Below are 27892 nucleotides of genomic sequence, written 5' to 3' on the forward strand. Positions count from 1 at the left end.
AATTTCATGAACTCTTTTCACACTTAAGCTCAACTACCAACCAAAAACTCTGGAATGGATAGTGGTCACTGATAGCACCATAAAATGTGAGTCACGTGCAACTGTTATTTGATGGTGTCAAGGTCTGTAACATGAAAGGTATTTCTCTAATGATATTACAGCGTAAACATGCCCATAAAGTTTTGCAGCTGAGTGCAATTTGCCCTTTTTTTTTGCAGCCAACTGAAAACATTTTCAGACCAGGTGCTACAGGTCCTGACTGACGAGGTGCAGAGGCATTTCTCAAAACTTCAGGTAAGGAATTCAAACACATGGAGATAAACCATATTTGGGACTTAATGTCTCAGTCTGACAGTGCTGTTGGTGCTGCATGTGGGCGTGACACCCCCTATAAATGCGTTTCAGTCACCACCAACTCTCTGAAGAGGCTAATAATTTCAGTGTAACTGTGTGTGGATATTAATGCTGATCTTTTCAATTGGACGGTTTTTTCAATGAGGTTCATTTACAGAGAAAGAGGCCAATTTTGCACCAAATGTATGCAAATTACCTAATTTAAATCCATGCAAATAGCACAGGAGCACCGAGATGCTATTCGCTTGGCAGTAGTTTCACCCTTTGCAAGTGCTTTGAGAATTACGTGGTTTCTTTTTGTCTTATTTGTGCAGGTATAGTGGCCGCAAAAGCCACAAAATGCTTTTGTGAATTCACTCATCTGTGTATTTATAATCCATTTTGCACATGTTGTGTATGTTTGAAACCTCTGCTACAGCTATGTCCAAAGAGATGTAAATTAAAATGCATAAAATTCTAATTGGTATACAGTATAGGGCACTGAACACCTATTTTCAGTCCTTGAAAGACTTGTGTCAGGTGAGGAAAGGGGGCAAGTGAGGTGAAATAAAGAAGTTGGGTGGAAGGTTTATGACCACCAGCCACATGATCAAATTTCCCTCTTGGATGCAATGAATGCTGGATGTCTGGACATATCTGCAGAGGACTGCCGGGGATGGATCAGGCATGCAGAAGCTATATTACGAGGGAGAACATAAGGCAAAATGACAACTTGTGGCCAAATGCAGAGGACAGGGTTGACTAGCACTGTTGTATTTCCATATCTGTAGCTATCCTTTACAAATACTTATCTTGAATATGTATAGTCACGCACCATATTACTGGAATTACATTTTGTTCAGCTGGAATTACTCTATGCAAAAATGGCCAAAAGCCTTTTGAAACATACTGCAGCATTAAGATTCATTTTATTTTTGTGACATGTACTAACTAAGGTAGCACAATCCATGCAATGAGGAAGTGCCCTTAGTTTTGTTATAATGGACAAAGTTGTATGGTTGGGAAAAAAAATATGCTGAGCTGCATGTTGGTAAAGCGAATTTTCTGATCAGTTTTGAAAAAGTGAACATAATGAAATGTGTGTTACCAATTGTATAAAAACCCTACAAACATCATAATATTTACATATGGTTATCAAGTGATGTCTGAACATAATAACATGAATGAGAGAGTGTGCCAGTGAGGCAAAACATCAGTGCAGGTGGGATTTGAAGACTCAACTCCGGGGGGTGTGACAGACTCATGATTCAGAATAAAAAAAGACATAATGTTTGTTTGTGTGCAACTTGCTTCTTGTCATGCCAACAAGTGGTTTCCTTACACACCTGCAATCATTACCTTCACACAGCGGGGTGGCCACAGTGGAACACACTGGCACGCTGTGAGCATAGCGTGTTGCATGGATTATTAGAGAAGACAGCCACAAGGTATTAAACAAAAGATGAATTGGTACAGGCTGGACCACATGCTATACCTTACCGTAAACAAAACATACTTTATGTCCTACATGTATTGTTTGGCAGCATCATATAGTCTTCGAATGTATTTGCACTGAAAGTGACGGAAAGCAAGACACAATATGTAACTTTTCCACATTAAAATGTCTAAAAATGAGTATATCAGTTATATAATCTGTTGAGTTGTGTACTTATATTATCCCAAATGTTTCCAGCCATGTTCAAACCCAGAGAAATCTATAATTTTAATCAAGGACATTATCTGTGCCACTTGGTTGCCCGTGCCTGCCAGTGGTGTTACATCCCCTTTACGTTTGCTGCAAGATGTCATAAATTGATTTTTAAGCCACATCTTTATGCCACGTTTTCTAGATCTTGGTTTTTTAAACTATTTGTTTTGACCAGACAAAGGATCATCGGATGTCTGGATCTGAAGTTATCAGAGAAACAAACAACAAACGTTAGCAGCAGAAAAACAAGAAAAACACAGAATTTTTAATGTTAAACTACTTTATTCAGTGTTTTTACCATATTAAATCATTGGGTATGTTTGTTTTGAGGAGGAGGACACCTCTGAGGATAATTCTGCTGCAAGTAAAAGCCTTCTTGAGTTATCAGAGAGGCAAGCTGAGCACTCATAGGTAAACCAGCAGACCCTCCAAAACGAGTCACACAGCATTGGAGAAACACTCATTTGTGACACGAGACTGCGTCATTCAGTGTTTTTACCTTTTTTAATCACCTGGTTTCTCACAACACATAGGATCCATACAAAAAAATATACATATGGACAAAAGCCGAAAATGGCGTACGCCAAAAAATATCTGACAATTTCTAGAATCAGGCTTCCACCTCACCATCTGGGTCCAAAATGTCGTAAGCATGTAGCGTACACCTCTTTCAGGCCTTATTTTGTGCATGTGCAGTGTTTATATATGAGACCCCTGGTATGTGTGTTCTGTAGAGGGAAAGACCTCTGCCGATAATTAGGCTCCTGGCAGTAACCTGAACAATAAACACTGAAGGAATCCCAACCAGGACAAACTGACTGCAATGCCTGCAATGCTCCGTCTTTTTTTATTGTTTTGAATAAGAGACCTCTGGCTAAAGAAAAAAATCATATTGTACCTTCAAATTGCCACAGTTGTTTTCCAGTTTTTCATCATACAGAAAGAACAATCAACTGGATACGTCTGTATGTAGAATACTATTAACATTCAGAGCAGGAGAAAGCAATATGGCAAATAATAACTTGCATCATATAGCCTCCAGCACAGGCCTGGTGTAACTGTACAAGCATGTTTCTTTACGGTTCACGTCACACTCAGAGCAGGTGTTGAGGTGACTTTTACCGGCCTAAGTGCCTTGAGTGGCTTACATGAAGGTGGTCCACTGTTCTTTAGTGTTCAGTCTCTAATCTGATCTGGAAGGCACAACAGGAAACAGGGCCATTATGGGTAAAAATGAAAGACATATCACTACTGTTTGATTGATGCGGCTATTCCCCAGGAGGAATAAGCCACTACTTCACTTTCAACAACTGCGGCTGACACAATACACTGTACCTGAGATGGTTGTTATGGCTACGTAATTCTCTTCAAATGATGCTTTTATTCAGTGCAAAACCAACTGAAGCAAGTCAAGGGCAGGACTGCTAAAGCATTTATCCGCACGGCTCAGAGAAATATCAGCTTTGAACATGCTCTCTGACTTCTCTTTTAATATGCAGTCGTGATGAAGGTGTATTAGGGTTTGGTCTGAGATTTTTTTATTCAATGTGAATTTGATAGTGCTATGGGATTAGGCAGAAATTTAAAAACTTTTGGGTTTTGTAATGTTTTAATTTGATCTAAAGCTACAACTAGTCATTATTTTCATCTTTTCAACCACAGAATAATTGGCATTTTTGTTTTAAAAATGACTTTAAACTATTTATCAGTCATCAAAATAGTCGCTGATAATTTGTAGATAATTGATAAGTTGAAAAATTATTTCAGCTCTATTTTTATTCCAGTTGTGATCAAAAGATGGAGTGATCAGCATCCACAAGGACAAATTCTGGTGAATCCTATTTTGTGAAACATTTATTTAATGGCCATTTGCCCTACACTGTGGTCCTCATCACTGCTGACACCCACTGTTGGCCTGGGAAGGATGCAGACAATACACATTTCCCCACTAAAGAGGGCAGGAATTACACATTTGGATGACATTAACCCTGTCTATCAACCCAAGATCCCAACCCAATTCACACAGTGTAACCAGTAGGAGTCACTAATGCAGCAACAAAGACGTGAATGCACCTGCAAACAGTGCTAATTGTGTTCGCACGTGGCACTCTAATCCAGAGCTCTGCGGTGGTGAGCGGGGCCTTTTATCTCCGTGCCCCTGAATACCTTTAATTTCTGACATCAAAGTAACAATAGAGTAGTTGTTAAATTCACTACACCCCTTTACTACACCTCTCTCTTCCCACGTTGGCAAGTTCAAAGAACTAAAATATATCAGGATTACAATAAATGTGAGCTGTTACTTTGATATCAAATGGGGACGTGCAGGAAAAAACTAAACTATGCATGGGGGACAAAAAAGCCTTTCCTCACACAAAGCCTCACCATGTCACAAAATTACAAGAGTAGCACCACACAAATAGGTGCTCTGGTTTCATTACATGTTATTGTTTTTGTATTATAATTATTATTTTTTGTATTATTATTTTATTTTTTAAGTCTTTCATGTCTGTAACACGGTGAAGGAGCCTCAAAATGTATTGAAATGACATGTAAAATGAGAACATGCAATCACATTCCTGCTCTTCACTTGACTGTTATCCCATAATGGAGTCAACCAGGTAATCTAAGGAGGATGTGCGTACTTGTTAGCTCTGGGAGGAACGGATCAGTCGCTGAATTCTGACATTACATTCATAGATAGCAACAGCTAATACCTTAACGCTGATTAGAAGCTGTCAGTCCTCTATTTGAATTGCAATCAATACATTATGTACACTAGCCCGCAGTGTACATGACGGGCAAGGACAATTGGCTAGGAAATGCAACTAGTATTTCAGCATTTTCACAAGCCCCCTTTATCACCGTTTCACAGAGCATCCCTCATTTACCATTACAGATGTTCTCTACACAGAGATCAGTGTTCATAGAACACATATAAATGTGAATTTTCATCATATCCTCACGCAGAGCATATTAATCAGCAGTGCATCCCCTGCCAACCAGACCTCATCCATATTCCTGCAGGCTTATTGCAAGGGGAGCCGGTGGTGATAAAGCAGGATCGATATGCAGAGCTGGTAAAAACACAGCAAGTACAACAGCATGGCACAAAGGCAAAGACTAGAGAGGACAGGAAAGATGCCTGGCAAGCCGAGTTTAGAATCATCATCCACAGCATGTTAATGACGGGAGAGTAAGTGAGGCTTCCCCATCTTCTGTTGGCATTAAAGGAAGCATGAAATGTACATATGATACACTGTGGGCTAAAGGAAGATATATATTTTCTATTCATTCGCAGCATGTTTGCTCAACTTCTTTACCAGCTGTTTTGGTGGTACAAATGTTCATTTTCAAGGAAGCTATAAAGGTAGGTAAGCAAAACCACACTCCTTTAAATGCCAGAAGGCGTTTTGAAAAATACAGCAACAGTAAGTTAACTCTTGAGGTACTGTATATTTCTTTTTTATATCAACACGGAGCAAAAACTGTGATGCATTCATAGATTTTTTGACTGCAACAGTCTAGCTGTACTATAACTTGGGACACACTGCCTTTAAACCTTTTTGACAGGTAAACCTGGGAAGGCATCAAAGATTTTCTCTCTTTGGCATATCTCAAAACTGCCACAGAGAATTGAGTGACAACTTTATTTCTCATCTGTTACATAAATCAAGAAAATACTGTGAAAGTCAGCTCTACAAACTAAGAAATTCCCTGTGCTTTCTAAGCTTCGAAGGATTTCTTTAACAAAGTTTCACACAGGAGCGAGAGAAAAAGTAATTTCTTTGACAGGCAGACATTATGTGATAGAGGAGACTTTTCACTGCATTAAAGAATGGAGCTCCAAACAACAAAGAGAAGGTAGCTGTTTAAAAGGCCAATTTTCCAGTCCACATTGTCATTGTCACACTCTTAACTCCAAAGGCAGACATGCACTCTGGCATCAAAGGCCATTGATTTTCTAATCAAGAGCAAATGATGATTAAGGCATATCTGCCCCCTTATCTTTCCGTTTAAAATCCCCCCTTTCTGGATTCAATTTGACTTTGGCTGTTTTGCTGCTGAGGGGAATCAGGACAGTCAAAGACAAAGACACCTTGTAGAGACAACAGGCGGTGTCATGAATGATTAAGGCTAGTGGAACAGAAAATGATCACCCATCCTCCCTCTCCCTGGGTCAGCGAAAGCCTTGCATTGTTGCCATGCCTTTTTATCAATAGACATGGAAGCTGACGATGTTGATCGATAAACTTCTCATTCAACAAATATTAAACTGAAAGTTTATTGCGATTGATAGGCGAACACATAGTGCCAGTGGCATGAGGCACAGCTATTCCTCATTCCTGACTGAAGCAGCTTTACAAAAATGTAAACATGGAGCTAAGCTAGTTCACTAATGCTGCACAGCCTTCCACCTCAATACGCTCTTAAATTCCCAAGCTGGGTAGCAATAAACAATGTTAAAAAGGTTGTGCAATGAAACCCCCATCTCTTTTACCTTGATAACATTAAGGAGTAATACCACAAAGCAGAGCTGACTCACCCTAAGGGTGCACATGTTCATTTCTTAGCAGACTTCAATTATCCCAACTTTCTCCCCTGGTCGGTCTTCCCATGTATATGTTTAGCCTTTGTGATACACCTGCCTCAGGATGAGGGATTAACTTCCACCCCTCTCTCTAAGCTTGGTTTGGACTTTAGGTTTAACTGTCCTTCAGGACCAGCCTGGAGCTCGGCTTAACAATGACGCCCAAACCCCTCATCCCTCTCCTGCAGTCTCTCTTTCACTCACCTTCTATTTCCTCATGCCAGCTCAGACCATAAACATTTCGCTGGGGGGGATAAGAATCAAAGACAGATGGACATCATCAGTCCCTGACCTTCAGGCAATGCCAATTCAACATGCAATGCAATGTGTTGTGTTGTTATAAGTATAGTGCTACTGGTGCAACACATTCTCATTCCCAACTCCCTCACGTCACGCTATGACGCTTTAGGTACCCCTCCAGAGAAGAGCTGCACGGTTACAGCCAAAATACTAATCACTATTATTTTGATCAATATTAAAATCATGATTAGTTACCCTGATTATTCATTGATTTCAGGGCCAAAATATTTTAATTGCATATCAACATTTAAATATTTAGAGCACTGCCTTTATTTCCATGTTGTGCTACACTCCTGCTAATTAACACATCTTAAAATAAGGTTCTTCTTCACCTGAATTCAGTGCATGTCCTGCAAGCAAAATAAAAATAAAAGTGTTAATTTGACACACATCTTCAGCCAAATGGAAAGCAACTGCATTGGTTATTTCAGTCCATCTTATCAGTCTTTGGGAGCTGGATGGATATGATAATTCCTTGTACAGCGTCACTGGATGTCTGAGTTGACGCTTAAAATAAGGTCATTTTTCAGCTGAATTCAGTGCATCTCCTAGCAGCAAAATACAATTAAAATTCTGCCTGATATATAGGCTAACAAAAAAATAAATATGCAGAGCATGCATTTCAATTGTTAATACTGCAATCAATCATGTTCATTTAATTGTGGGAAGACAAAATCGTGATCGTTATTAATATTCAATTAACTGTGCAGCCCTACTCTAGGGCCAGTTTTAGATGCTCGGGGATGGTGTGTCATTTTACGCTTGTTACTCTTTTAAAAAGTATTATTGCTTTACTTGTTATTCCTGCCAACAGTAATCTGTTACACTAGTCATTATTACTTTTCTGTTACACCATATAAAACTGGTAATGTGTTACTAGCAACACGTTACAGCTCAACACTGCACACGCTGTAGGGTGTATCTATGAGTCGGTATCTGATGTTGAGGGCCACTGGCCAAGCGTCACTATTTGAAGAGTTGGGAGTGAAACTGGGTTGACTGGTGATGAACCAAACAGACAGACTGATAGTACAGACAGATGGACAGATAGATACACGATATAAAAAATGCAGGTCCCAATATCTTTGATGAATAGGGGTCATTGTGTTACAGCTGTTTATGCTAATTACCCCAGTTGAATGAGTTATTACTCCAGGTGTAATTCTCTCACACAGCCAAATAAGAAGGAGCAAGGACACTAATTTCCAGATTCATTACTTCCATCTAACAACTTCTGAGTGTTCATCAGAGCCAAACAACACTGCCTTATTGTAATTGGAGGGTCATTCATGGTAGATTTCATTCTCCGAGATTTATTCATCCAGTCAGCTATTAGCACTCTTCCCTCAAGCCTCCAACACTGTGATGTCACTTTACCTGAAGTGAATATGAGCAGGGCATCGTGACGGAGATGAGAGAATTGTGGGGCATCTTTTGTTGCACAGCGAGAGCGGACTTGAGAGAAAGAGAAACTAGCAGGCCGCTGTTGGGTGCACAAAGTCCTCTGCAGACAGATGGGACAACAGAGAGAACTAGTTTTGTTCCCTACGTATTTTCCTCTCTTATGGATGCCAACATATGCTCAATGAGTGTTTTCTCTCAACAGAGCCCAGACACAGGAGGATCTCACTGAGACTGTGTTCACCATATTTGGATACTGAGACCAGTAACTGGCAGTAAGACACAAGTTGTACAAATGCAAGTCACGCCTTTAACAAGTATTCTGTGACTTATCAACCATCACTAAAGATAACTCATGACTTTTATATTTTGTCAAGCAAGTCGAGGTTGAATTAAGCTCAGTGAAATGATTCTGAAAGTATGGGCAGGCTGCTCATTTTGGTTTTTAGCGGGAGAAAGGCAGAGACATATAGCTCTGTCATTCCCATCATCAGATTGCTGAACTATTACCAGTCCCCCATGATTACCTCTAACTGTCCTTATCAGCCGAACACTACGTACCCATGTAACCTGCTATTTGCTGGGGCTAGATTTGTGTTTTCTTATGGAGAGGTTTCTGTAGATTTTAACCTTAATCCTATCAGCTAATGTGAAGGCACTGATCCACGCCTGACTTGAAGGTTATCTGTGCATGTTTCACACCCACAGGCATCCATTATTTACATAGCTGCTCCCCCGAGGCACCAGCCACCACAGGAGGTGTAGATGGGAAATCTACCTCCCAATCTGCCAGCGACATATCCATATCTATACTGCATGGCTCACTGACTTAGGGAGGATGCAGTGTCAGGATTATCATCCGTTCCCTGGAAACTTCATCATCATTGGCACAAGCAGCTGTGGCGGTGGCATCAGGCAGGCGTGTTTGCCTTTTAAATCAAGGGTTCCCCAACACTGGCGCCTTAAGGGAGCCATTTTTGGAGAACAACTAGGAAACAAATCAGAATGTAACAATGCTAACACTAACAGCGCTCATTAAGGGCAGTCTTGAGGATAGCTCGGAAGGAGACTGTCCTCCCAAGAAAAACAATAGCATTACTTGTTTCAGTAAATCCCCCCAAAACAACATATAAATGACAAAGCCCTCTAGCGGCCATAGGAATTATGATTCTTATCTTTTAGGAGCAAAGGACAAAGTAGTGTGATGTTGTTACAGAGTCGCAAAGTCTGCAAAGGGCAAGCCCCCAGGAACAGCGGCCGGCTTTGAAGCCAATTTGTCATTGTTGCCAAACCATGGAAGGTGGCTTAAAAGACTTTCTCCCACAGATGATAAACAACTGCCTGTAAACCACTGAATACATTGTCACAACCCCCGAAAAATGACTTGTATCAACATCAGAATTTGATCCATTCAGCCTGATAACATTTGGAAAGTCTAAAAGAGGCCAGGATTTACCTCAGCCAGCATACGCCAGCATTTTGCTTGTATCATGTCTTGTTGTCCAGCAAATTTAAATAGCAACAGCAGGAAGGAAATAGGCCAAATAAATAAATGAATTCATTTATAGCATATTAAAAAGCCTAATAATGTGTGACCTATATGTTGCCAAGACAACTTAAATATGAACTTACAATAAGCAGAGCAGGTTTTAGAATTTAAATCCATCTATCCACATAAGCTGTAGAAAGTGTGTCCCTGTCCCCTCTTCTGAGCATATGCCACATCCATGGCAGTTAGCAAGTGTGGTGTAGGTGACGATATCATGGATTGTGTTCTCCAGGAAGATCTTTAGCGCACTGTGTGTCTCCTCGTAGATCAGACTGAAGTTAGCTTCACCACAGTCGGCCAGATGGCAGATTGCAGGCTTGGTTATTTTCTGGAAGTTATCATGGAGGACTTTACGGTGGCACCTCCTTTCCCAAGTCCTTTGCCTCTGCCACTCATCTTCTCCGATGACACACTGTTTAGTAGAACACTTCTTCATTCAGGCTATTCTCAAGTCATTTAATTTAAAAGGCTTGGTGTCCCAAGAAGATAATAGCTTTTGTGGGGGTTTTTTGTGTTTTATAGCTATGTAAACATCGGCTATCATATGGCTATGTAAGTCCACTAGTTGTTCTATATGGTCGCAAGTCTAACCTAAACTTCGGAAGAGTGGCATGATCAGATCATATTACTCTCATTCAAGTTACCAGAGGGCTTGACCAGAAGTTAACTGCTAACCCAGTGGAAGTCTCTAGTGTGCTTGCTCTACAAGTTGCACGATGCAGGAGATATGGGAAATTTATACCCCAGAAGTCAAACTTCTTTTGGCTCTATGCACCACTGATCACTTTTCATAGGAATGAACAGGGCCCTGCCTCAAACAGTGTAACCAGTTCTCCTCATACATCCATGGCAAGGGGAGGAGGACAGGGTGGAAGGATTAGACAACAAAAAGGTAGACTGTCAAGAGATCGCTGTTCATTTTCCTCTTACTACCAACAGTCAACATTGGTTTCTTTTCACCTAGTTCCCTAACATTAACCCAGTGGTTATTACTGTACCCATGATTGCCCTAACCCTGACAGAATATAATTTCAAATCCAAACCATGATCTTTCCCTAAACCTCTTGACAATAGCATTTGTCACATCTTAAAAGAGATTCACTCTTCTAACAGTGATTTATAACCTCGGTTTTGGAAGGCATTGACAAACAATGTTTTATCAATAGTGGCATCGGTCCAGAAAACGCTTATATGTGTCTTCATTTTGTCACTTAATTATGGGGAGTTGTAGATAGGAAGGAGAATGATTTAAAACTATCATTAAAGTAAAATGGGAAAAAATTAAGCATGTTGTGTAGGCTCTAAATTCATCTCTAATTTGTGGATGTCTTGGACGTCAAACAGCATCATGCTATTTATCTCCAGGAGAGAGGAACAGACTGAGAGGATTCCAGTGGCAGTGTTTTTAATGCAATATATGCTAATAATGCTTGTTTGGTTAATGTCTTAATCAGTCATTCATCTAGCATCCACACAGCCATGTGGAGTATGATAAATGTAACAGCGATTGGATGCAGCAATTTCACAGCCTTATCCCATAACCCCCTGGATAATTAATTCTAATGATAGTTTTTATCTGCGACACCCATCACGATAAACATCAATGCACAAACCTACTCATATGAATGTGCTATTGAGCGTAACACTGACCTTTTCAGACCCCCTGGACCTCTGAAGACGTGTGTGAAAAACACCCTGAACACTCAAGCCAGCCCTTTAGTGTGCAGGGCTGATTTGATATAAGCGTGACAGGGGTATTTATAGAGCAGCATAGAGCCTCGCTCTCCCCTCCTTTCTACACCAGGAGCCCATTCCGGCCCAGACACTATTGGAAGCCCTGCTCACTCACTGGAAAAGCCATCATGTCAGCACACTGGCAGCAGATAGCATGTTGTGCTAACAGGTTTGGGAGTCCACAAGCAGGAGCTTGATGTAGTTCATTATGCAGTGACAATATACATCCCTTATTTGATGCCTTATTGCACAGCACCAAGACTATCTGTATTAAAATGTCAGTGCGTTTTTTCTTCTTTCGATCTAATACAGACATTAGCTTTTGCCACAGTCTGATATCTTAAGCTTCCATCAGCATACTTGTGGTTATTGGCTTATACATACTGATGCAATCTTGAGAAACACTGAAGACATAGTGAAGAAAGTGTGATGTTTATGCAGAATTTTTTGGCCACCCTTCCAATAAAATCACATAATTTCAGACATATCTGTGAAGGCATTATGGTAATTTCCTAACACTGAAAATGTCCCAACATTTATAATAGAGTTAGGCTTGATTTAGGTGACTGTTGTGTGTGTGATTAATTACAGTAAGCAAGTCTTTGGTCACAACATTAAGAAGTTAGATTAGCTTGCTGCAATCGTTGATTTTTAAATGCACAGGGCCAAAACATGTATAATAAATATTCAAAATCTTTAAATGACTTACAAAAATGTACTGTACTGTATGAAAAAAATAAGAATTTTAAGTCTCCTGACATGTGGCAACCTGGTGGGACTGACTAAGTGGTTAGAGCATTGGTATTACATTACTCATTAAAGGGTAACTTCAGTATTTTTCAACTTGGACCCCTTTTCCCATGTTTTTGTGTCTAAGGGTGCTTTCAGACCTAGAGTTGTCTTGCTTTGGTCTGAATCAGGGACTAATTTTATCACAAAGTTGCATAATTGCCTAGAGTTGGTTCGTGTTCTCACAGCAGCATTTACAAGCAGACCAGATCAAATGTCTTGTGTGAGAAAGCTGCTCTTCATTGGTCATAATTTCCATGCCAGAAAAATCCAGGAAGTAAACAAAATGTTGAAGTAGAGTACACTTGCAAGATAAATGTGACACTTTCTAATGTCACAATGGAGGGACAGGTACGCAGATTTTAGCGCTGCTCATCGTGGACTATATTGCTGTCATTGTTCATTTTAGTCAAACCATACAGTTTGAAAACGAGGCGTGGCTCCAACTAGAAAACAATGTTTTGATGCATTGGATGTGCTGAATGTGCATATTAAGGCAGTACAGAAGGAGGTGCACATTAATAATCCTCCAGGAATGTAACATGCTCATGTTTAACCCAAACAATGTGTAATGTGACTGCAGTTGGTTCGGATCCAGGCTGGAACATGCTCGCATCACAAAAAAACTGCACCAGAGTTTATTTGTAACCGGACCGAGACCACCTCTTTCTCTGTCTGCTTGTTGGTGGGCACCAGAGTGCGATTGCTGTGTTCACACCTGCCCAAATGAACCACAATTAGGGGGCAAACAAACTTGAGTTTGACTGGACCAAACAAATCAGGGCAGGTGTGAAAGCACCCTAAGTGACTAATGGAGCCAACCATTTTTGAAAGTGGTCCAGTACTGATTAAGAAGGCTGCAGCTGGCAGCAGTGAAACAGGCTGCAATGAAACCACTCGGGGCAGCTATGCTTTGTCATTTTGCATCCACTAAAAGTGCATAATTTTGCCACTGACAGGCTCAGATTGTTATTATAAATGTCTGACAACATTATGGAAAGGACCCTACAGAGACAGACCAGACAGATCCTTTTTGTTTAACCAGAAACAGCCCTGAAGTTGCCATCACCAAACTTACCAGATTGCATTTAACTTAAGAGTAATTTTAGTGTGTACAGAGGCAGCATAATTTCACATCTAACTGGGTGAATTAAGGGTTTATTTCTACCAAATCAGAGTTGATAATTGTTGGAACATTGGAAAAACAAGCCAAGATGGCTTTTGTAAAATCCATTTTGTTTCAATCAACTCAAAATGACGTGTTTTACAATGCTATAATTACTGTTTATTTAAATGGAGCGACCTTATTCTCTTACAAAAGGTCTATCCTTGTTGGGTTCTTTCCATTATGTTGTCAGACACTCATAATAACAATCTGAGCCTGTCAGTGCCAAAATCAAGTTCTTCTAGTGGACGTAAATTGACAGCATACAATTGCCCATTAATGTTACATTGCATTGTATTTGGACACTGCTGATTGATGCTGTCTCTTTCAATACTGGACTTATTTTAAAAATTGTTGTCTCCAGTTGTGTTTTCTACACAAAAACATGGGAAGATAGGGCCAAGGTTAAAAAATACTAAGGTTACCCTTTAAGAATAGTGATGTTGATGTAGGGTCATTTATTATACTGCTTTTTAAAATACTTATTTATCTAGCAAGCCTGATGGATAAAAGATGTAAAAATATGTAAGCAAGTACTTAATTAATAAATACAAATTATTACATTTTGTCTTCAATAATCCTGAGATCAATCAATTCAGAAAGAGTAAGTTTTAGTGAGGAGGTGATCTGGGGCCATTTGAGCACCCTAGAACATTAGTAATGCAGCTTATGCAACCACACCCATCCGAATGCTGCAAGTTTATTGTAACAAGCATTGGTAGAAAAAGCCAAGGACATCAGGAAACTTCACGTCCCTGGGATTTGGCCATTAAGATCAGCACATCATCAGCTACACCAGCAGGGAGAGCGAAGTAAATCAAATAAATAAGTTAAAACACCCCCGAGCAGATGTTTACATAAACATTATGTACAAATACATTATGTATCGCCCAGTGCCCTCGCTGCTACAACAGAATTCTCCATTAGGTTTCCAGGTGTTCCTTTATAGTACAGCGATACACCGCTTTGATCAGCCTATCAGAACAATTCCCTCTTTCATCTTGTGGAATATGATTTGGTTAAAGGGAGATTTTGGATCAAGGTTCAGCCGGAGCCTGAGCACGTCCCTTCCTCTTGTTTAGTATTCATGCTGAGTATGGTAATCTGGTGTTGCTTTACTAAGAGTCATCGGCAACATCAATTTCTTATTAATACAGAGGGCAAATATCCAAGAGGCGGGAGCTGAGTCTGAGCAAAACAGAACTGTGAAGAGTGCGGGAAAAGAAGCCAAGAAATAATACAGGGAGAAATGAAAAATATGAATTTGAAACTTGCTGTTGTCCTCCAATTTACAACTTAGAATACAAAGTTTTTGAGTTATTATTATCTAAGAATTGGATGCTCTTTTTTCCTTTGTTGAAGGCATATCTAATTCACAAATTCATCTCAGAGAGTTTTGACAAATGAATGACTGCAGGGCTAACTTTAAGTATTATTCATACCATCAAAAGAAATTCAGCATTTCGAAAAGCTGTCAGACACTGAGAGGGAATATAATGATGTTTTTTTATTATTCAATTACTCTGATTTGAGATCTAAAGCAAGCTTTTGCGTGTTATACCTGGCACTAACAGTCTTAGCAAAAAATCTATAGTTTGCTCTTGTAAATGAAAGCAATTTTCCTCTGCCAACAACAGTAGTTTAAGCTCTTATGTTGATTCAAGAGGCTATGGCTGGAGGCCCTGTGGCAATACAACAGTAAAGAACTGAGCAGGACAAACATAAATGTACAGTTTAGAAAATCAGTCTAATATAGGACAAACTGCTGTCTGAGAGGGTTTCCTTATCTTCAAGCAGAGTGGGATATATTGTGTCTGTCTGAGAGGAGGAAGTTTGGTTCTGAGATAAGAAAAGGCCAATCAGAAGCCAGAAGATGAAAGATTTCATTCTGGGTACACACTGGTTCAAGTTTTCTAGCCTGAGAATGTACAGGTGTTGTATCAGCTGTAACGCCTATGTGGCAGAGTCAAACCACAAACATGCACAGTGACTGACCTTGCAGTTTGACCTTTCCAGTTAAAGGTCCAGTGTGCAGGATTTAGGTGGATATATTGGCAGAACTGGAACATGATATAATAAGTAGGGGAGAGTCACCTTAACACACACATTTTCTCTTGTCATTACGACATCATCATGTAGGCATGTGGGCAGTGCAGTGATAAATATCCCTGAGACGTATCACCAGGATTCGTCCCCTCTGCAGGGAATGGCAGCTGGAAAACCAGTTTAGCACATACACAGTGAAAATTAAGACCCAGGGGTATTTTTGGAATATAAATTTGTGCTTGTATGTTGTGAAGGTAAAGTCCACACGGCTGTCTGTATCTGTTCTCCATCAGTCTGCGTAGTTTTCCCATGTCATGCATTCTGCTTCTGGTCTCGAGGGAACACCAAAACACAGGTGCATCCAGCGGCTCACTTGTAATTCGTGTTACATTTTAACTGCCTAGATTTGTGAGCACAGCTTGATTACTTAATTGGTACATATATAATATTACATATGTATAACTTGTCGGTTTGTCAATGAACTTGCAGATATAATTGGATGTTATGGCTATAGCATAGACTGTTAAGTTTAGTGATCTAAGGGGTTAATTCTTGGACCCTCCAGGGGTCAGTGCACAGTTACACACAGGTATCCCCAAAAAGCATGGAGTCTGTGTTCAGTCAGATGTCTTTCAATTATATACTAATTTAGATCAGGGATGTACAGTGTTATTACAACTTCCATCAATCAGATTTGCTTACTAAGAAGGTGTATCAATGTATTTGCTAACGAGGAAAGATACAAATGCTCCAACTGCTACATCTGGTAAGTCTGAATGATATAATTTTGTTTTATTAAATATTTGATTGCATTCTTGGTATGAAATCAATGTAGAAACAGTTGTTTGAAATACTGTTGATTAGTCATGAAAACTATTTGTTTAATGCCGTTTTTAGATGCGTTTCAACCATTTCACACAGTTAAAATTTAGACTCACATGCGCTTGATTTCTAAAATCAGACAGCATCCACTTTCAGTTTAACTCGTTCTCACATATTGTGTTCTCTATCAAAAACTTAAAGCGTTTTTTGATAACAGACACATGTAAATTGTTTGCCTGCAAGTATTACATATGTAGGTAGAGCAATCTCTCAGTAAAGTAGTGAAAAATGAAAAATGTTACGATTGTGGCGACCCTCCCTTACGTTTTCTTTAGTGTAAAATCATCTGAAAAAAATAATCACTTTTTTTTCATCACCTTAGAATGAGCTATTTTTATCTACATAAGGAGCAGGTCCTCATCCAGGGAGATCGCCATGCTGCACCACCATGTTTCTACAGTAGCCCAGAACACACAACCAAACACTGGCTCGAGATAGGACCTTTTGTGTTCTTGCATTGGCCACCATAGTTAGCAGCCCCTCCATCTCAAGAGCTTCAGACAAACACTGATTTGTAACGTGAAACTGCTTTATTCAGTGTTTTTACCAGATTAAATCATTGGCTCTGTTTGTTTTGGAGAGGAGGAGACCTCTCTGGTTAAATCGGCTTCTAGTAAAACACTCTGAACAATTAACTCTGAAGGAGTTCTGATCGGGACAAGTTTCAGCTGGTTGCAATGTGCAATCCTCATTGGTAGATTCCACTAAATTCCCCTAAATCTTACACATTGTTCCCTTAAATGGGGTTTGTGTGTGCATGTTATTTTTTGATGTGTGTGTATTTGTGCATGTGCTGTGTGTATAGAAAGGAGATATGAAAAGTTTAACTCAGGTGTCTTTGCTTGATAGGGTTAATAAAGTTCCCTTCCACTCTATTCTTTACTTGCCGTGGAGCACATCAATCTAACTTGGCAGGCCAAACTTGGTCCGGGCGCCACTGACTAAGTACAGTCTAAGCTCAAAAGCTAAATTATTTAGCCAGCGAGTCCAGTTGATAAATGTTGGCGGTGCAGGTCAATACATTACAGGGATGTGTGGACCAACTCTTTGGTAGGATTTATTATGCATTGGGGGAGATAACGGCCATTGATTGTCTCCAACAAGGTCACTATAAGGTCTCTTTCCCCCACTGAAAGGGGCCTATCTCTTGTGGCAACAACTTTAGGCCACCATTTGGCGATACCATGCAATAAGGTTAATCAAATCTGTTGGAAGAAACTATGAAGTGTCTTACGTCTACCAAGGATACAGAGCGATAATGGGCAGTATTTATATGAAGGGATATCTAACTCTTACATTATTCATGGGGTTGTGGAAAATGCGATGGCAGTGCTAATATAATATTGACCTAACCCCAACACTACATGAATGGCAATAGAGGCACAGCTTAACACACAACAACACACACACTGTGAAAGTCTTACTGGAACATATCTCTTCCTCTTATGATCAATTCACATACTATACGCGATACTTGGAAACTCAATATAGTAGATGGTCTTCTTAAAGGTCACAGGAGTGACTGGACACGAAGGGAAACAGAGTCGTGTCCACAGACAAAAACACACCCTTTATCATCAGACATCAGAGCCATATGATGAGATTGTTTTCGGTCAAGAAATACTCAGGAGGGAGTTTTCTCTCCTTATGTCCTGTATTGTGTGGGCGGACAAGAATAAATGGAAATAAAACAGTGCTTGAATGGATTAATGGTTTATCAGCCCGTATCTAATGAAGATGTGTGTGTGGCGGACTTTATTGTAAAGCACAATCATCTCTTAAAGATAGCAGCATGTAAGAGACTTAAATAAAAAACAAAAACAAAAAAATAAATAAACATCAGATTTGCATTTGAAGATGTTTTTGCAGTCTGGAGATATGTGTATAAAGCATCAGAAAAACCGTCACAAGGAAACACAAACATAAACATGAATCACTCCTCAGTCAAACAGCAGAGAAAACTGCAGTCCAATTTGAATAGGACCAATTTGTGGCAAAAGGAAAAAATGTTTTTCGCTAAAATATTGAAGTGATGAAAATGTGTTTGAATCTGAAACAAATGCATTCAGTATAATACAAGAGGCAAGTGAAACTATTCAGGCAATGACCATGAGCTGTGTGCCCATCCATCCACACATGCCTCCTCCTCCTCCCTGCCACTTCTTTGCTTTTCCTCTATATTGGAGCCTAAATCATACAGCAAAACAGTTCCACCCTCTCTCTGAGAAAAACATTTGTATATTACTTTCATTAATGATTAAATTGTGACTGTGTTTCTTTGAGTTAATGAAACACTACATTTATGCACCGCGCTGGAACTGCAGGAGATGGTCAGAATGGGTGGTGGATATATTAGGGCTGGGTAATGTTAAAAAAAAAATTACATTATTAGTATTAATACCAGTATCCTTAAATATATTGAGTGCTTTATTTGATATTTTTTTTTCTACTTCATTTGATACCAAGCAGCAGCCACCAGGGCTGAAAAATGAAACCAATGTGGAAGTGCCAAAACTGCAGTTCCTCTAACGGCCACATGAGGCTGGCTCCAAAAGTGAGTCGATCCCCATAGACACAAACTTAACAGCAGAAGTAAACGTATTTACAGCCTGGTACAAAAAAACGGTTTTGGTCCCTATAGCTAATTTCCCCGTTCCTGACAACTGTACGAGGGTGAATTTTTATACAACTCACTTGTTTACCTTCCATTAAGGCTTTAAGTTAAGCATCATTAAGGACAGGCCGCTTGTGTGACAGGCTGACTTCAAGGCATCACTTACCCTCTCATCCATATATGGTCACTTCTGGCTCCTAAAAGCCAAGATGGCGACAGCTGAAATATTGAACTCAAGGCTTTAAAATGGTAGTCCACAGACCAATGGGTGACATCACGGTGTTTATGTCCATTATTTTATACAGTCTGTGTTCAATACCCACCATGTGAGTGGAAGCATTCACTTGCGTAAAATGCCAACAGACGCCACAGGGTTTAGTTTATCCATACTTTCAAATGCTTTGGTGGCATTTCGATATGCTGAACTGCCAACTCAGTCAAATACACCACGCTTGACTTCAACACACCACAGACCTCAAGGGTTGTAGCTATTGTGGTAGTGGGCCAATTACATGTCAGTGACTGGCTGCAACTAAAACCATACAAATACTCATTGTTTTCTAGATCAGGGTACAAAAAGGAGTGAATGAGTGTTTGTTTAACTGGAAAAGTTTCGATACTACTTGGTACTGGACAAAGTACAAAAAAATTAGCATCATCCACTAGCAAAATGCTGGTAAAATATGCAAGTGGCTGGTAGATTTGCTTCACTCACCAGCCAAAAAATACAATAGCAATTTATTGAGTGATTGGTAAAATCTAAACATTCATTGGGCATTTTGCCGGTGAGGAAAATAATAATTTCAGTCAATACCTAAAAGGTATCAAATACCAATAACCAGCTCTGGTGGATATACTTGTACAAAGTGCAGGACTATGACACCAGAACCCAGGAATCACGTCCAGACTCTTGTCTGTGGTTAGGTTTGGGCAAAAAAAGCAATTTGGTTAAGGTTAGGGAGAGATCATGATTTTGTCAAATGATAATAAAAAGGTAATAATAGGAAAATTATGCTGTCGTCCCTACAGTTGGACAGTGTATTGCAAGATTGCCAAACAAAATTTCATTGTCAGTGCTGATACGTTCAGTACCAACATCTTTGTGGCTTGCCAAGAACTTTAATTAGCAACATTTACTCATTATGTCAACAGAAAACGCAATTTGCTCGGCATTACATCCCTCTCAAAAATGTATTTGCTGTTTCAAATTAGTTGTATATAAACATAATTTCTAAAAGACGGGGCTGACTAGTTACATACAAACATTCTGCATACGAGACAACACTGCTCAAATATCTTTGTGTACTTTACCATTCTAAACTTGCAATTAGTATGTTTTGCATCACTGAGTCCCGCATCATTGGTTACATATAATATAACCCCAGTGTCACCACGTGAAATGCATGAGATGCACAGAAAACTGTTGCCAGCGTGTCCTATTGAGGAAGCGAACGTCATGGGAGAAACACAGCCCAGCAGAAGCATTCATGCCTCCAGTCCAGAGGAGATTTCTAAGCATTTTTATTGTTAGATACCATCAAAGCACTTTCACTCCTTTCTACTTATAGTATATAAACATGACTTTGAAAAATATCCTGCAGTGGGAGAACAGCAGAGCCACTGTGGGTCCATGTTGCCTCATCAACAGAGATTTCAAAAGGCAGTGCAGAATTTCAATGGTGCTTCAAGGTTCTGCTAAAGGACAGGCTTTAGGGGAGTGGAGGAAAGGGGAGGGGAGGAGGACAGGTATTTATGGACTCTCGAAAGACACTGTGTTGACACCTCAACCTTTTAGGTTCAAGCAGTAGAGCAAACGCTGCTGTCTTTCACAAAAAAATCACACCAACTAGCATGAAGGGTTCAAACAACAAGGCTTGTCACGATAACTACTTCTGTTGAACGATATATCGTCCCAGATATAATTAAATTAAACAATATTACTGTCATTTTGAGACCATTTTACGCCACTGATACAATGATAATAATATAGTATAATAATGCAAGTACACCCTTTCAAAGAGCAAATAACTTTTAATGCTTAAGAATATTCAGACTTAAGAAATGGAGTATGAAAAAAATATTTAACATATTTTTTAAAAAATTAATTAACAACTGTTAATATATACAAGACAAAACCAAGTCAGGTCTCTTGCAACTAATAATAAAGTTTTGGGAACACCACAGTAACCACCATAATCTGGCCTGTGTGCTGCAGTCAGCTCCTGGGGATGGACAGCCTGGGAGCAGGGCGGTTTGCTGGTGGATTTACGGAGTGGCGGATGAACTTGTTGGAGGGTAAAAATACAAATGACGGACCTCTTGGCTGGTTGTCAGGGGTTGGCAATCTAACAGCTATCAGGACTGTGCCTCTTACACTACAAAAGTGAAGCTGCAGGCTACCGGTAAGCTACATTGTGTCGTCTCTAAAGTGTTGTTTTGGTTGAATTTGGACTCGTGCAAGTAAGTGGGGATGAAGAGAAAAATAAGGGGAATTGCTGCACCCATGTCTTATAACAGTGCTGTTTATTCTGGCATTATGTTGGCTAAAATGTTAATTACATTGTTATTTTAATAAGAAGGGGTGTAATGAGCCATCGATCTGGATCGATATATTGATTCAACGATCAACAATCCAACAATCCAAAAAATAATAACTGTACATGTAATCTGTTAAGATATGAGAAGAGGGAAAAAAGTCTGCTAGCCACTAGGCTAATTTATGCAATGTATACACACTTAAGCTACTACTGGATCACCGGCAAAAAAGCAACTGTTTTATCCATGAACCCTGACAGTTATTTCTGAGCTGAATTTGATACTTTTGTTAAAATATGTGGTGGTTAATTCATGTTTAATGGCTGTTTGGAGAAGTTTTCCTTCAGGGCTTTACGCCAGAAAGCCCTCAAGTTTAATGAAAAAAAGTCATGTTTTGGGTTAAAATGAAAACATTTCTTTTAGAAAGTCTCTCTGAGAGAAAATCCCGAAGGAACGTATCCCATGTGTTGTTTTATGTGTGAGTCAGTTTAAAGTAAACTTTTCTGCATTTATTATTCATGTGTTGTTTTTATCTTTTAAGGCCAAAAGTAAAAAAGAAAGGAGTGGCAGCACCTTCTGTAACAGATCGTGTTAAATGGGGCTTTTATATTGTCTCATATCAATCGCAAGCCCCTAAATCGCATCAAATTAAAACTACATCGTGGCAGACTTTGTAATATCGGCAAATATTGTATTGTTGTCGAAAAAATCGATATAATATCGTATCATGATGAAACTGGTGGTGTACACCCCTATAAACAAACACGCAGGTAAACACAACAAGCAATATCAAGGTCAGCAAAATGACCGGGGTCATGTCCATATATTGTACGATAAGCCTATAATGTAATTATTGTGACAGTCCTACAAGCAACAATCTCCTTTAAATCACTGTATAAAGCTACAACTATTCTGATCCACAAACTGCGGACGTAGATGGGACATTCAATTATGCCAAAGGAAATCCTATAGTATAAAGGGTTAAGATAAAAAGATGAAAAAGACAGCTCACAAGACTACTGTCACTGGTCAGGGAAGGTACTAAAAGCCACAGCTAAGCACATGGGAATCAGAGTGCTGTGTCAGACACATTGGCTATCTGTAATGTACATTCATTCAAGTAAGTTTCAGGTTCAGTGCTTTACAAGCTCTGAAATATAGGGGATTAAACAAGCCGCATATCTTGAGGTACTGCACCAGAAATATTTAACGTAAAAATCATGTCGATGTAATTCTTTAATTAAAAACTCTCTCATATCAATTGGGAGGTTTATGTCATCTTTTTAAGGCTGTTTCTGATTCCACTTTGCTCTCAGTGTAGCACAAGCAGCAGCAGAAACCATACACTGTACTACAATTTGTACTACTGCTCCACTTTGTAGTACCTGCTACTGAGTAGCTCACAATCAGCTCCCCTGCAGCAACTCCATAAAACTTGCCTGCCAGAGATACTTTTCAAATAAAAACTGCACATCTCGCTAACTCAAAAGATAGAAAAATGCACTTGTACAGAATATAATCAAAGGAGAGAGCAGAGCAATAAAATAAACACCTCAATCTGCTGTCACTCATCATTTCAGTGTCCACTTTCTTCCACGTTTAGTACAATTCACTCTGCCAAACTGTTTTGTCCTCAAATTTTATTAGCTGTAAGCTTATTGTGGAAATCATTTCTTTGCTGGATTTGAGACACTCCTGCAAATAGAAGCTAACTTTTAAACATTCAGGTGACTTGAGCAAAAAACAGAAGAAGAGCACAACGTGCCTTCTCTCGTTTCTGTTCTCCGAATGACTTCAGAGAAACAGGGATCGTTGAAAAATAACAGAATGACCTATCACTTTAAAAAGCCGTTAGAAGACAAACCTACTGAGAGATCCTTATTCTGCAACTTTATCCGTGCTAAAAAGGTTTTTAAGAACTTGCTCAGTCCTGGATCTGGGACCTGTGGGATGGATCATTATGTCCTTGTCAGCTTTATTTTTCAAATTCAGCCGGTTTTATTGATGTGTAAACATCTCGAAGAGTAAAGGGACTTCACATACTGCCCGGATGAACAAAGGGCTCAAGGACATCCAACCAAAAGGACGTCTGAATCCTGCTGGACCAGGATCCTACAAGCTGCCTGAATGGGCAGCTTTGATAAGAAAAAAACAATGAACTTATGGGGAATAACCTTTGATACTGTGATTCACTGAAATAAACCCAAAAGGTCAGGGCGACCTATGCTGGATTAATGTTGCAATGTAAAATATATACTCTAACCATAGCCCTTGTATCACCAGAATCAAATAAGAATTTTGTGTTTGCAGGTCTGCATGTGCAAACAAGCATATTTTTAAAGTTTTAAGTATAGTTTATTTTACTAAGGTTGTTGTTTTAGTATTTCACTATATTATAAAAGAATTGTGCTTTAAAATAATTTTAGTTCCTGCAGTTAATCAATTAGGAAATAGGACGTATTCAAGCTGCAGTACAATTTCTGGAAATAAGACTTGACTTCTTACTTGAAGAATCTCTGATTTGATGCAAACACCTTGTTATTTAGTCACCCTTGCTTCTAGATGGAAGAGCCAGGTTTTATACAAGAGAAAATGACAGCCCAGTCAGCTGTGCATCCACAGTCGTGTCAACCTGCCAAATGCTCAGGTTCCTCGTCTGCAAATTTTATAAATGCTTTAGCACATGCAGTGAGAGAGCTAAAAATAAAAAATATAAGAAGGACAGCGTGTGGCTCCATTAAACACAGTTTTCCCCAAAACTGGGAAGTGCTGCAGACATCATCTTAACAGCTACTGTGGTTTAGCAAGAAAAAAAATATTATTAAAGACATTAAAGGATGATTAAATGTAAGAAAATGCTTGCATTTTAAGGCCGTCCCTGCTGCTTACAAACAAGGTCAATGATAGCCCTAGTTCTAGTTCCCCGCCTTTGACAATGAGAGAGGGTTTAATCAGATGAAGGCCTAATGCAGCAGGGCTATAGAGGCACTGCCATGCCTGGAGCTGTCCATCAGATAGAAAAGGGCATGATGGGCTGGGATCCAAACAGGCCCACAGAGAATCCCAGCCTGCTGTTGTTGCTGGCTCCTCATTCTCAAGGACCTTTAGAGATCAAAGACCAACACACAACAAGAGAGACAGCAAGAGAGAGACGGAGATAGAGAGAGATGGACCAAAGAAAGTGAGTGGGGTAAGCAGGAAGGATGCCGTGAATCAGAAGAACCCATGTGGCCTTCAGTGATTACCCAAACGCCAGGCCTCCTACTGAGTCCAAAGAACAGTCAAAGGGATTTCCTGGAGAACGTCTGTGAAACATCCACTCTCAGTCAGGGCAGCCTCCTCCATCCGGTGCCAGATGAAGTATCTTCCGAACTCAACTCCATCCTAACATGTTATAGCGTGGAAATGATGTGCTCCTTTGATACAACTAAAAAAAGATGCTCTTTCCTCTGAGGAATCGTTGAAGTAGCCTCTCTCCCTGTTTTCACTCTCTCAACAAAAATAAAAAGATACATGGTGTTCTTCTGCCGGCCAGCGCTGTTGTTTAACCTTGGTGAAATACAAAATGGGACAAGCAGTAGAGCCGAACAAATACTGAGCTATATGAAGCGTTACGAAACAACTTAGAACATCTAAAAATGGACAACAAAAATATAACCAAAAGGGCAGGGATCCCAAATATGAACTCAGCCCGGGCTCAGCCCAGCAAAGGAACAGTGTTATTGGAGATTTCCAAAAGGAGTTCAACCGAGATGGTGTTTGTTAAGATGGATGTACTCCATCAGAACTATTTAGAGGGGATGTGAGGGTGCTTAAAATGTATATCCAATCCGGTCAGTAACCACAAGGGACAAAATGCCAGGGACATCATACAATACAGTATAATGCAATCACAAACAATGGCCTTGAAATAAATACGACCCATTGTAACCTTAAAATGAAACTTTATAAAGACTGTCAGAGGCGTCGATCCAAATCCTGGGGATGCATCAACTTCTTTTTAGCACTGAAGGCAAAGACGTTATTAGACGATCAAGGCTTGATTTGCAAAGATCGACCGATTATAGGTTTCACACACTGACAAATGTTATTAACATTTTCTTCATTAAAAAGATATTACTATATTAATTAACTGGTAGGGGGCGACCCCTCCCCCTCTTCTTTAAACACTGGGTCAGAGATACATTACAATTTTTGAAGCTAGAAAAGATAAGGTTCGCTTTACAAGGACCCAAGGACAGTTTTAGCAGTGTATGGCAACCCTTCATACACATCTGCTTGAACAGCTACAAGGTTCCAGTACTGTTGGTCCTTAACATCCGCTGTAGAATTTTAATACTAAATTGCAGGCATGTGTGTGCGCACATACACACACTTTGTCTATTTTTTGTTGTTTTTTTTAATGGGAGCGCATTATTGTTTCATACTGGATTTTATCTGACTGTTTGTTCTCAGGGGGTAAAAAACAAAAACATGTTTTTTCCTGTACTTTTGAATCCATGTTTTGTTAAATATGTAAACTAATAAATAAAGAGGGGGAAAAAAGATAGTTTACATGGTATCAAGTGTGCTATAGCTGCCAGATTTTTTAAGAATGTACCACACTGAGGTCATATGGTCATATTTAGGTCATATGTTTTTAAAGTCTGGATAAAGCAAAATCAATTTCTTTCCAAACACATTCTACATGTTAAAAAATACTTTTTGAAAACATGTGAAAAGACTGAGAACTGTGTAGACTTGTGGAGTTAGACTGTTTTTCACCCTTTCTTTGACCAGAATTTTTTGGGCAGGCCTGAAATCAGGGCTCGAAGATGCACTGCAGCCATCATTAACAGAACCCCCCCTTCTATATAAAAACTACGTTAATACTAACGTCAGAGCGCATAGCATCAGTGTCAGTGTGTGAGCGTAGAGTTCACTACGTCCTACAAGCTCTCTTGGCTCTCTCAATCAAATAAACACATGAATAAACATCTGTGGTGTGACTAACTCATTACACATATTTATTTTTGCTTTAAGCAGACTTTAAAATGATAAACAGTAAATTGAGAACACAAAGTGAGCTACCTCACCTGCAAAAAGCCATCAAATGCTTCACTTTCACCTCACTAGCGTAGCCGTCAAACTGTAGCTTCTTTGTCAACAACGCATTTGTTGTTTACATAATTCACAGGGAAGCCAAAATGTTGCCACTGCAGTGACTTCAGTGAAGCAAGAGGATTTTACAGTTCTGTTTCTGTTATTTCCATTGCCTTGGAGTCTCAAAAGGTGTTGTCTTCGTTTTCTTAAGATGCACAAATGTAGGTGGAGGTGAAGAGAAAAAAATACTTTGCAGATCCTGCTTTTGATTCCCTGCTTTTGATTTCTTTGAATCAAAACTGAAAGCTCGTTTCTTTCAATGTTTGATTCAGAATTGAAATCATGTCACGCCTGGAATTTACTACACATATTAAACTGTTGATATGAAATGAAGGTCGACATATGCTCTTAAAAAAAGCTGTCATACTTCTCATACACATTTCTTTCCTGAACATAAATTATATATATTAGGTCGATAATTAGCTATCTCTGCCAGATAACATCATCATCATCATCACAGGACAGGTTTGGAAATATAGATGTGAAATGATTAGCAGATCAGTCAGGTGACATACTGAGTTCAGTAAGTACAGTCACTCACCTGTATATTTCTCACTACACTGTTCCATTTATTGTGTCTATGTCATTTAACATTATCTATACTGTTGCCTCCTTACAGTCTGGTGTAGGGGTATAAAACTTTATTCCCTACAAAGGCTACTCTACCTGAGATACACTGCAGAGCATCAAACTGTGTCTTTCTCTTCTCTCACGTTGTTTCCTAAGATGCACTGTCAGCCTGAAACACTTGATTGTACAGGCGGCGGTCCCAAAGCATTAAGCACACTCGCTGAACAATATAGCAGTGGTCATGAACAATACGTTATCCAAAGTAATATGCATAATTCAGAATAGAGTCATTTTATAGCTTACCAGTTGCAACAGCGGCCTTCTTGTATGCCGCAATCTCCTGACACCCTTCTGACAAAATGTTAAACCACGCTTTTTTTCTGTATTCCACAGGGTACAAACGACAAGAGTCAAGCTGGCATTAATTTTGTTTGCAATCTCTTTCCATGCATCTCTACTTGTCTACTCTTGTCAATGTGGTACTAAATTCCCCTTTTATTATATGTTTTCTCTGATGTACCTCCTCTGTGAGC

General features: G+C 39.5%; 1 protein-coding gene across 7 annotated transcripts in view; it reads right to left on the bottom strand.

Annotated features, from left to right (window-relative positions):
* The window catches only part of camta1a (calmodulin binding transcription activator 1a), a 373492-nt gene that overhangs the window by 313295 nt on the left and 32305 nt on the right, over positions 1 to 27892 (bottom strand). The gene's annotated exons all lie outside the window — the stretch shown is intronic.

This window comes from Epinephelus lanceolatus, chromosome 8 (assembly GCF_041903045.1).
Source record: "Epinephelus lanceolatus isolate andai-2023 chromosome 8, ASM4190304v1, whole genome shotgun sequence".
Lineage (NCBI taxonomy): Eukaryota > Metazoa > Chordata > Actinopteri > Perciformes > Serranidae > Epinephelus > Epinephelus lanceolatus.